The 12,850-nt window shown below is 35.3% G+C and overlaps 1 long non-coding RNA gene and 1 pseudogene across 1 annotated transcript; both read right to left on the reverse strand.

The window, feature by feature from the left end:
* Positions 1-2,824: 2,824 nt before the first annotated feature.
* On the reverse strand, positions 2,825-4,438 carry LOC114308960 (uncharacterized; annotated as a pseudogene).
* A 6,123-nt stretch (positions 4,439-10,561) lies between these two features.
* LOC145798930 (uncharacterized) lies at positions 10,562-12,469 on the reverse strand. The gene is made up of 2 exons (XR_014340832.1): positions 11,901-12,469; positions 10,562-10,792 (listed from the first exon to the last, which is right to left on the reverse strand). It is a non-coding gene; the product is annotated as an uncharacterized LOC145798930 (long non-coding RNA).
* Between the last annotated feature and the right edge of the window lie 381 nt (positions 12,470-12,850).

The raw sequence follows: 12,850 nt of genomic DNA on the forward strand, positions 1-12,850 counted from the left end.
AATTGTTCCCAATCCTGCACCATCACAGCATGCTACTCATGAAGAAGAGCTACCGCATCATGCAACTAATGATGTAGAGTTGCAAGATGGATTGCCAGAAGAAGAAGATCCAGAAGAAGAGGGTGTGGAGCAGGTGGAGCCACAACCCCCTCCGCCAGAGACTGTTGGTTCACAATTGCGAAGATCAACAAGAGAGTCTAAGCCGTCGTCAAAATACCCTGCTTTTGATTATATTTTGCTTACTAATACAGGGGAGCCAAAAAGTTTCAAGAAGCTCAAAATCATAAGGAGAAGAGTAGCTGGCATCAAGCTATGCAAGAAGAGATGCAGTCATTGCAGAAGAATCAGACTTATGATTTGGTAAAACTTCTCCAGGGTCGAAAACCATTGCAGAACAAATGGGTGTTCAAGTTGAAGAAAGATGGCAGCAGAAAGCTAGTCAAGTATAAGGCTCGATTGGTTGTCCAAGGTTTTGGGCAGAAGAAAGGTATTTATTTTGATGAAATCTTCTTGCCAGTTGTGAAAATGACATCCATTCAAGTAGTTTTGGGACTAGCGGCCAGTTTGAATTTGGAACTTGAACAGATAGATGTGAAGACGGCATTTCTCCATGGTGATCTAAAGGAAGAAATTTACATGGAGCAGCCATAAGGTTTTGAAGTAAAAAGGAAAGAAAACTTAGTCTGCAGATTGAAGAATAATCTTTACGGCCTCAAACAAGCGCCTAGATAGTGGTACGAGAAGTTTGACTCATTCATGGTGGGTCATGAGTACAAGAGAACTGCTGTAGACCAGTGTGTCTATGTCAGGAAATTTCCTGATGGAAACTTCATCATACTCTTGCTCTATGTTGATGACATGCTGATTGCTGGACAGGATGCCACAACAATCAGATTACTGAAGAAAGAGTTATCACAGTCCTTTGGCATGACGGACCTAGGCCCCTGCACAGCAAATGTTGGGCATGCAAATTGTGCGTGATAGGAAAGCCAAGAAATTATGGCTGTCACAGGAGAAGTACGTTGAACGGGTGATTGCAAAGTTCAGCATGAAAGATTCCAAGCCAGTCAATACTCCGCTGGCTAATCATTTCAAGCTGAGCAAGAGTTCTTGTCCCTCCTTTACTAAAGAAAGAGAAGAGATGGAGGCTATTCCCTACTCATCTGTCGTAGGGAGTTTGATGTATGTAATGGTATACTACAACAAGTTGGGTCTTGAATGACGAAATTTTTTTGTCTCCAAAGAGCTAATTTCGTCACTATAGATATTTGTGAGGAAATATTTTCGTCACCGATTTCGTCATTGAATGTTTGTCACTAAAAGCCACCGTCACGAAAAATAATTTCATCACCAATGAAATTACTTCAGTGACGAAATTTTTTGTCACCAATAAAACAACATTTTGTTGCCAAAAATTCTCATTTTCGTCACCAAATAGTTATTCAGTACCATATTTATAACTTTAGTTGACGAATAAATTTGTCACCCATGTTGATCATTGATGAGGAAATAATTTCGTCACAATAAGATGTAAAGGTGATGAAATTTTTCGTCTTCAAAAGTCATAATTTTTTGTCACCAATAAAACAACATTTTGTCGCCAAAAGTTCTCATTTTTCGTCACCAAATAGTTATTCAGTACCATATTTATAACTTTAGTTGACGAATAAATTTGTCACGCATGTTGATCATTGATGAGGAAATAATTTCGTCACAATAAGATGTAACGGTGACGAAATTTTTCGTCTTCCAAAGTCATACACGTGACGAAATTTGTAGTCACCAAACAACAAAATAAATAAAAACTTTCATATATAAACTGTAGTAAATTTTGTCACAAAAAAAGTTTATTAGTGACGAATAATTACTTTGTCATAATAACAAATACAAATGACGAAACAAATTCGTCACTAAACTTATTTCATATTTTATATTTAATTTAAATTATTATTTCACAAATATCCCTGCTCATATCCCAATAGTCTTTTAATTGTACTAAGAAATCCACTAGCTATTATACATCACTCCACAAAAAAATTCACTAAACAGTTTATATTATAAATCAAAATATATCCATCAAACAACTTTAATAATAATCCATTAAGTATCACAAAAAAACCATCAAAGCAAATCTCAAAATGAACTAACATGGAGTCCACAAAAAAAAAAATCAATACTCAATCTTAATTTGCAACTACAACTAAGCATCAATTTAGGAAAAAAAATTCAACAGTTGATCTTTATTTGCAAGTATGCTTCCGAACGTCATCAAAACCAATCTGCAAAGAAAATAAACAAGGAAAACATTAATATATCATCAATTACATCTAAACTCATATATAAATAATTTTATTTTATAAACCAATTTAGTAAAAATGCATATAACAATTCAAAACTTCAAAGAGTTGAGGTGATCCTTGATGATAAAGCAACACGGATAACATAAGATGACAAAAGATCTCAAGAATACCATATATCACTATCACTAATGGCAGAATATATATATAATAGCTCCAAAATATAACGTAGCATTGAGGTACATTTGATTCACGACAATGGGCCGATGACTTCTTCAATGAGGTAAATTTGATCGGTGGAATTCAACACAAGAACCTTGTGAGACTTTTGGGTTGTACCATTGAAGCCCCTCAATGCCTTCTTATTTATGCCAATTTGCATCCATGTATAAAGTAAAACAAACCCCTCAGTCCTAGTCATTACAACAAAGTTGACAATGATGGATGCATTTCAACTAAAACTTATATGAAATATGAAAAACAAACCTCATGTTTACAGTGTATGCATTTTCAACAAAAAGTTGGGATTAGAGAACCCTAAAGAAAGGATTACTTATCGCATTATTTAGCTCGGTCCGAGCTGAGTTCAACACTGCTCTATCAACTTTATCTCTGGGTAGAAACAAGAACTCACCTCCTTTAATTTTCTCAAACCCACACAGCTCAAGAAACTCAATTCCACCTTGTAGTGCACCAACTCTAGCCTGAAAGGTGGCATTAGTGAGTCTAATTTTACAGAATTTGTCCTCATTGGGATTTGTCGCAACATTCTTCACATAAGTTAAAAGCGTATTAAATGCTGTCTTCACTTTGGCCTCGTCATCCTTATGGTTCTGCTTGAGAGATCGTAGACACTCTCTAATTTTTCTGCCTTTGTGGCAGGCCTGATTGGCAATGAGCTCTTCTTTTCCTCCACAACAGTTCTAGAAGGCTTTGCAGCATCAGGATCTTCTGGTGGCAATCCAAGCTTCCGTCTTCTTTCTACCTTGTCTTCTTCCAATTTTTGTCAAATTTTTTCCCTTGCTAAAGGGTACTCTCAGAAGTATGGAGTGGACCATACAAAAGTTTTTGCACCAGTGGAAAGGATGGATACAATAAGGATGATTATTGCTCTAGCTGTACAGAAGAATTAGACGATTTTTCAGCTAGATGTCAAGTCGGCTTTTCTCCATGGTGAGCTGAGTGAAGATGTTTATGTGGAGCAGCCAAAAGGATATGAAAAAAAAAGGCAGTGAGCATCTAGTTTACAAGTTACACAAAGCCCTGTATGGTTTAAAACAAGCTCCACGAGCTTGTTTTAGTCGAATCGAAGCACATTTCATTGGTGAAGGGTTTCAGAGGTGCGATAGCGAGCATACATTATTCATAAAGAGAAGCAGAGAAGGAAAAATTATCATTATAAGTGTTTATGTTGATGATTTAATTTTTACTGGTAATGACGAAGTTATGATGTCTGAATTTAAAAGCTCTATTTTAAGAGAGTTTGATATGTCTGACTTGGGGAAGATGAGGTTTTTTCTTGGGATCGAGGTGCTACAAAAGTCTGCTGGTATTTATATACACCAAAGGAAATACGCATTGAAGGTTTTGAGAAGGTTTGGTATGATGGAAAGTAATTCGGTGGGCAGTCCAATAGTTCCAGGTTTCAAAATAAGCAAACAGAAATGGAGACTTAGTTGATGAGACGTATTACAAGCAGCTGGTGGGTAGTTTAATGTATCTCACTACCACGAGACCGGACATGATGTTTGTTACTTGTCTCATAAGTAAATATATGGCAAAGCCAATGGAAATTCATCTGCAGGCAACTAAGAGAGCACTTTGATACTTAAAAGGGACTGTGAACTATGGAATTCATTATAAGAAATGAGGAGATAGTGAGTTGTTGGCGTTTACAGATAGCGACTATGCCGGAGATATTGAAGACAGAAAGAGTACATCTGGTTACGTGTTTTTAATGAGTTCAAGTGCTGTTTCATGGTGTTCAAAAAAGCAATACAATCCAAAAGAGTAATTAGAGCAAATAAAAAATAGCAGCAATCATAAAGTGACATACAAACCTGACCAACCCACTGCCCGAGACTTAATAAATGTTCATTCATTTCTTCTATTGTGAAAAACTCAATCAGAGACACACCCATTATTAATCACATCACTAACTTAGAGCAACTCCCAACACTACCTAGCAAAAATACACAAAAAAGTAAACACATAGTTTTGTCTCTACTTTGGTTAGTGTGTATTTTAACTAGGGTCATGCTAAGTAAGAATTTTGATAATGAATCTATTTTCATTAAATACATCTTCAAACTTGTTAAATCTTAGTTAATAAGTAGTCAAACTGCTGTACTTTAACTAGTATATACTAACCAACATGAGAAAAATAAAATGATAAAACAAGCGAGACTTACCAAAAAGGCGATGCACGAGTTCATAGGATACCTCCTCCTCTAAATTGTCCTTTGAAACCTTGCTTCTTAAGAAACTCCATGATGCTTGATGTGATCTCAAAATGGTAGTCAATCAACCCATTCATCTTCCCTATCTCTTTATTTTGTGCTTGAATTTCCTCTTTTTGTACTTGAATTTCATGTTTCTATGTTGTAATTTCCTTTTTATGTGACTGAATTTCCTCTTTTTGTGACTGAATTTCCTCATTTTGCTCTTGTATTTCCATCTCTAGACGCCTCACATAGTCACTGTCAGTCGAAGCACTAGTAGTCCTGACAGAGAAGGAACGCCTCAACCCGAGTCCTTTAACATATCCCGACCTTGGCTTCAGCACCTTCACAGATAGCTCCTCCGGAGTAATTGGAACCACACCAGGTTGGGAGCAATGTTCAGCTTGGATCTTTATCATATTATCCTGTCATTTAAAAAAAAATAGAAAAATGAATAAAGATAAAATTAAAATTGCAATTATCCTAATACAAAAGGTAAATATACATACATAATTCTCTTCGCACTCTGGAGAAATCCACTGCTTTGTGACATCATTAAAGTGTGTAGATTTGTAAGTACATGGCAACTCTGGCAGTTAGCCCCCATTTGCAATTGTCTGATTTTTTTGGTTCAACTAGTAAGTCAAATAAGAATGATGGTAATAGAATCATCTTTAAAAAAAAAAAAGGGAAAAAAATTTAAAGAAGACCCACTGCCTCGTGTACCCTAACTGGGAGAGATTTTGACCCACACTTATGCTTCGTCTTCAATTGATTTCTATTGTCAATGTTAGCATTTGATTGCTTCTACAAGGAGCAAGTTCCAATAGAAAAATATATATATTAGGAAGACAAGGTAATTGTCAACAATAAATAAACATAAGAAAAGTTTACCAGCCAATTGGTACCATTCCACTTCTTGTCAATCAAGTTTTTCCATTTCTCGAGGTCACATTCAAGCGGTGGGTGGCTTCTAGCATACTCCTCTCCTTTAGCACTTTTAAGGTTCAAGTATTTTTTTCATAGTCTGTAGGTGTGGGTGCTCAAGCTCCGTCCACACTTTGTTGCCACCGCTTTGCTAACATTTGTGGATTCACCTTCCATGTCAAATTGTTCCAAGCAACAGCCACAAATCTTGTAAGTCATAATTAATTATATTACATTAATTCAATCAATTATGTAAAACATTTACCGTTAGTCGCTGAAACATAGGTGCCGTAACTTCTTCGTTGACATGTTTCCACCTGCGAATGCTAAAGTCTGGCAAGTGTGTTCGGACCTCAACACCAATTTTGGAGACTAATTGAGAGGCATGATCCCCCACTGGCGCACGATACTCTTGTGGTATGGGAACTTTGAGCTTTCCATCTTTTTGAACCATTGTTTGAACCTTTAACCCGCGTGTCAAGCCATGAGGGTGTCTACTAGACACAGTTTTAAAGACATAACATTGACTGGTTAGCAATTAATTAAAGCGAAATCATAAAAGCAATATAAGTAACTTTTTTTTTTAGTAAGTCATAAAATAAAATGATAACATATAGAGATATACGAGGGGCATTCCCCAGGCCTTACAACACCAAACAAAAAAAATTAGAGCTATAAAAGAGAAAAAAACCAAATAGATAAACTAAACTAAATAAACTATAAAAAGAATCATCCTAAAATAAACCATACAAAAGAATGTTCATTTGCCACATGAGAAAAAAAAGGGCTATGAACATTCAATAGACTAGCCAAAAACAATACAAAATACACTTGCACAACCCTCAAGAGAGAAAAAGCAAGCAAAACTAGAAAATAAACCAAGAAAAGCCTTGCACAAACAGCACTAGTAGCAGCTACATAGGTAGAGCTGCAACTTTCTTCCCTACTCTCAAGTTGATGCTTTTCATTTCTCAGGTTGTTTTCTCTTTTTCACGGTTATATTAGCTATTCCATTTTCTTGTTTCTTCACTCTTTCCTACCTCTGCGGCTTTTTCGTTCTTCTCTGTTACTGGCAATTTCTTCCCTACTCTTTGTTTATGTTCAGTCTCTCCTATACAGCTGCTGCTTTGTTCTACAGTTGTTGCAGCTGCTGATTCTTTTCCGTACTGCTATTGCTTTCTATTCACTAGTCTCCTTCTCTGTTTCTCCTATACAACACTAGTCTCCTTCTCTATTTTGGTAAGTAGTTTAACTACTCTCACCACAATTTCAGTACCTTGGGTGCTTCCATCAGTGGTGATGAAGTGTTCTTTACCCACGCTCAAGGTTGGCTGTGATTGCCCCAGTGAGGACCTTTATGCTGGGGTATACCCTGGCCTTTATGCTGTTAAACCAATATTGCAAGCTTGGCTACACAATTTAACAGTTTTTCACACTGATATTAATCCTACTTTTTTGTGGCTGTCAATTAAGAATGCGAACGATCAAGAAGAAATGACTCAGCAAATGAGAAAAACAGAAAATAAGTGTTTTAGTATTGCAACAAAACATTCACATGTTTGATATGAATATCTCAGCATAGAATCAGAGTGGATTAGTGGATTATTCCAAACATGTTCGTTCTTAATTAGTTTTATCCCATTAATCTATTCAGAGTTTTAAATCCACTACCTTTTTATGCAAAAACCATTATTTCCATGGTCCCAAATTGGTAGTCTCCTTAAAAAAAAAAAAAAAAGACTATTACTCCAAGAAAACACAATAAATGCAAGAACAAATCATCATTTTTACGTTATTGCCCCAAAGTTTTTATTACTATATCTAAGATCAACTTCTTTTGTGTTCAAATACTACATAATATATTTTATCTTTGTCGCAAGGGGCAATGTACTAAAGTAAAATAATAATTGCTGCTTTGATTGGAAATTTTTGTGAGATTAATAAAAATGGAAAGGAAGACATCCAGCCTGTGAAGGAAAAGATTTTATGACTTGGCATTGGAGTATCATAATTTAGACCACAGTTTCAAATATCAACCGATACATATCTTATTCGCATATTGACTGATATGTATCGAATTTTGGTATTGGGATCTTGAACTTCCGACACTAATATTCAATGATATATCAATCGAAACTGCCTGATATCGGACAATATAGACCGTATTACCGATACAAATATGTATCTTGATACCATTATTTAAAACCATGATTTAGACAAAGAAGCCATTCAAGTTCATTCCTTACTTGAGGAAGTGTGGCTTTTGAAAATGCCAAAGTGTTCTACACATTGGTTAATGGTTTCACTAATTCTAGGGCTAAGCAGATTCTTAAATTTGGTATTTGAGTTCGTGTAATGTTTAGGGTATACCCTGGCCTTTACCCACAAATTGCATAATTTTTTGGCCTTTATGCTGAAGAGAAACAAAGAGTATGGAAGAAAGTGGTAGTAACAGAGAAGAACAAAGAAGCTGCAGGGGTAGGAAAGATTAAAGAAACAAGAAAACGGAAGAACAAATATAATTGTGAGAAAGAGAAAACAACGTGAGAAAGGAAAAGCATCAACCACGAAGTTTCTGAAAATTTTCAAATCAGCCAATCTTGAAAAAATGTTTACAATTCAAATTTAAAAGGCTGTCAAAACAAATGTGAGAAGCCATCCAAAATAATGTCAAAACATCTTTAAAAACAACTATATAAGAACCTAGAAATGATATTTTCATTTAAAATTGAACAGTCTTGATAGTTTAAAAAATTAAATAATTGTTAATCATGAACTGTAACACAAGTGAATAAGTAGACATTTTGACAGAAGGTAATATGTATGTATGTATGAACAAAACAAAACTTACAAGAGTTAAACTAGGGTATACCCTAGCACTTTTTACAGCCAAAAAATAAAAAATAAAAAATTAAACCCTATGAAACAAATTGCTTGAAATTTTTTGCGCCATAGAATTATATTAAAACAGAGAATTTCTTTAGCTTAGTAAAATTCAGTATCTTACCAACACTAGAGCGAAGATTGAAGAGATGACTGCGCCAATCATTTTGGTGGCATTGGTAAGCCCTAAAAAACATAATACAAAAGCATAAACAATAAATACATAAAAATGGATAAGTAAAGATATGTATATGGAAACTCATCAAGGCCACTGTTGATATTTGTAATCTGATCTAGTCCACTCCTTTTCTTCCCAAGATTGGTCCTGACAAGTGGTTGCTTTGAATATTTTTAAAATGGTCAGGTTTAGGGTGTTGTCACTCAAAAACCTAAAGAGGAATTCAGATGATGCATGGTTCTTGTCTACTTGAAGATTGCCAACCTCCATCCTAAAAGAGGTTCCCACTTTATGAAATCTGTGTATACTAATATCTCTTGCAGGTGCTCCTGGTTGCTGCTGCAGTGTGCAAGTATTGAGAAATATGCTGTTTGGAGAATTGCGGGTTGAGTGTGGTGAGATTCCTTAAAGAGGGTTGAGTGGTTGTGAGCTACCAGTAGCTCTAATCTTTTAATTGGTTTTACCTAATTGTGTGTTTTGCAAGTTGTCAATCTGGCCTCTTCTTATGGAAAGTGGGTTGAGTATCTGTGAGCATATAAATAGTTTGAGGGAGAGGCAACCTGGAGAATCTGGCTACAGCTAGGGGCCATTCTCCATGGAATTCCCTATTGGATAGTCCTAGTTTGAACACTGAAGTTGATGTTATGGAGGTTGTCAAGTGGACCATGCTGCATCTTGCGCCAGTTCCAGCAACAGTCCTAGACTTGCTGAATCCCTTTGGCAGGTAGTTCATGTTGTGGTGAAGTTGGTGATCAATCAGTTTGGCATGTGTTTTACTGATATTATGAGGGCCAGGCTGCACACATGCGCTAATCCTAGTATTGGTGTTTCCAACATGGTCAAATTATGTCTTATTTTGCTATACATTTGTGTTCCAGCTAACTTACTCCTACGGGTTGTGCATGAGGTTTTTTTTTTCCCTTTAGCTTTGTTTTGGTATGCATATTGTTGTATGTAGGATGTATATTTTCTAGTTTTATTTTATGACTTATTCATCCAATAAAGTATAAGGAAATATAAAGATAATATTAACAAAGCATCATTAACAAATATATAGTTATCTGTAACACAATAAAAAAAATGAATGGCCATACATATAGTACCTCATCGTCAACACTTTCAAAGGACTCAACATCAGTGTCATCCTCATGATTTGATGGTATGTAGTCATCATTATCTACCCTAATGTTCTTTCCCTTCTGATTAACACGATTGGGCTGAGTAGAACCCATCAATGAAGCTGTTATACGCTTCAATTGTAGAGCATCCATTTTCTTATTATTCTTCTTGATTGTCTTATATCTTTTCATTTCGTACTCTGTTCGCTTCTGTTTCGCTAGAAAACCTGGTTTGATCCATTGTTTCTCCCCTTTGGCCATTTTGGTAACTAAAAAGTATAAATTTATATAAAACATAAAATATAAAGCATAATTTTACTTGAAGAGACACAACAAAATATAGCATAACCATGTAATGCATTAAAAACATATGCCCATGTAGAAACCTAAAAAAAACAAAAACTACATATCATAATCCATATCAGGTTCCATATCAGGATCCATATCATCATCAAGTATGCCAAGTTCTTCATCTTCTTCGTCATCTCTACCATCTCTCTTTGTTTTATTTGGAATAACCTCAGCTTCAATATCATCCCGATGAAATCGAATAATGTCTTCAATGTTGATCGGGACAATTGAGTTAATGTTTTCTTGTTGGAATGCATCATTAAATTATGGTTGATCTGGTGGTTCTCTATCACCAACCTCTGGCACATCAAACATGTAACGCCCCCAAAATAATGCTATAAAGATAACTCGTATGCAGATTAAATATGAGAAACAACATGTTTTCATACATCAGAGTTTACTGTTTAACAAACAGTTAAATGCCATGTAGGCTTACATCTTTCCAAGTCACTGCTTGGTTATACAAATTGAGTCTCGCTCATTACATCTTAAGCCCTCGGCTTTACAAATAAAAAACATACACACATAAGGCATAAATAAGAAGCCTTTGCTTCCCAAAAGTCCACCCATGCTATTGCCTTGGAGGAAATATTTCACCTGCACTTGAAAATGATATTCTCGTATAAGGTGAGCCAACAGTCCAGTAGAAATAATCTAACCCAATATATGAGGTTTAGCAAAGGTATAAATACCACGTATATAAACAATACCGATACGAAAGTATTCACAAGGCCTGCATATTCATATGCTACTAACATCAATCTTATTCCATTTTCCTTCAATTCATTTCCAATTCATATGCACTACTCAATTTATGAGTTAAATTCTTTATTTTTCAACAACCAATATGAGATTACAACTCAATAGTTTTTCCATTTATGCAAAACACACATAAACACTTCAAACTTGCCATTTTACGGATATTTCGTTCGAAGGAATCGTCACTCATTTTTAAATAAAATTTTGGGTCTTTCACCCAGGACACTCTGGCCAACTTGCTTTAAATGGAGTCCATCCCCTTTCTCCTCCCAAACAAATATACATACGCAATGTATTTATAAACAAAATCACATATGGAGTACATCCCCTATCTCCTCCTAATAAACATACATATACAATGTATTTATAAACATAATCATATATGGAGTACATCCCTTATCTCCTCCCAATAAACATACATATACAATGTATTTATAGTACGGTCATATTCAATGACAACCAACAATAGATTAGTATTAAATCACCTAATCCTCATACAATTTCTACAACAATCATGACTATCCTCTACCGATCGCCTAATACATTTATCTCTAGACATAGATTAAATCTCAAGATAAATAATTATTTAAAACTTCCAAAGGTGTGAGATAATCGATATCCAATTTCACCACCTACATCAATAACCATCCAATTTAACTTATTCAATGTTTATTCCAATTATTTATATAAAATAATCATTTTATCAAGTTAGGGCAAAAATCCCATTTTTGCCAATATTGACCCAAACATCCAAAATCAACTATTTTGGTACACCAAGATCTTATATTCAAACCCTATACTCACTTATTTCACATATATTAAAAACCCCTCTTTTCATTTCACACACAAATCTTAGATTTGTTCAAACCACAATTAAATCTCATCATCTAAACACAATAGCAAATAACTAAGCTAAAAACTATATTAGAGTGTAGAAAATTCCTACCTCAAGCCAAGAAGCTTTCAAATTTTTCGACATCAGAAATTAAATTTTCTTAGAATCAAACGACGCATTTTCCACCATTTACGTTTGGATCCAAAGCACTTCAATTTACGACCCCAACAAAATCTTCCTATTTTGACCATTGCCGAGGAAAAGATAAATGCAAAACATCTCTCTTTGATCAATGTCAGTCAAAGATGCAGATTGCAGTAGCAAACCATCAAATATGTGACTTGAAAGAACATCATATATATATATATATATATATAAACAACACTTGACCGCATCAAAACTTCTGCATCATATAAGAGAATGAGGATCCTCTCCTTGCAGAGTCAAGAGCCTCTCCCTGCAGGCCCGTCCTTGCGTCCGTCCTTGCAGGCCTTCGGGTCTACTTTTAGGCCCAATTTTGATAATCCGAACCGTTCATATTTATGATTTATTCAGTATATCATACCTGTAAAAAATCAAATTGATCGGATATCAGAAAGCATGTGTTCGAAAAATTGAACTAAAAACTATTTTTTAAAGAATTTAATAAACAGTTTTCCAAACACATGCTTTCTGATATCCGATCAACTTGATTTTTTACAGGTATGATAAACTGAATAAATCATAAAATATGAACGGTTCGAATTATTAAAATTAGGCCTAAAAGTATACTCGAAGGCCTGCAAAGACGGGCGCAAGGATGGGGCTACAAGGAGAGCCCCCATCCTTTAGCGTGTATATCTGCTGCTTCAGTAGGAACCCATCTTTGGCTTTGGTTATTTTATTCTGAATCTTTTGCATCTTCCATTGGGATCAATTGAGTATGGTATGATCTTCTACCATCATCAACCTCGAAACCTAGAACTGAACCATGGTCGCCCATCGGTATCATGATTCAACAATCACAGCTCTTGCTCGACATAACACAATGAACACGCCAAGTTCCACTAACCGTAACGAAC

This window comes from Camellia sinensis, chromosome 9, assembly GCF_055761805.1.
Source record: "Camellia sinensis isolate YWXY chromosome 9, ASM5576180v1, whole genome shotgun sequence".
Lineage (NCBI taxonomy): Eukaryota > Viridiplantae > Streptophyta > Magnoliopsida > Ericales > Theaceae > Camellia > Camellia sinensis.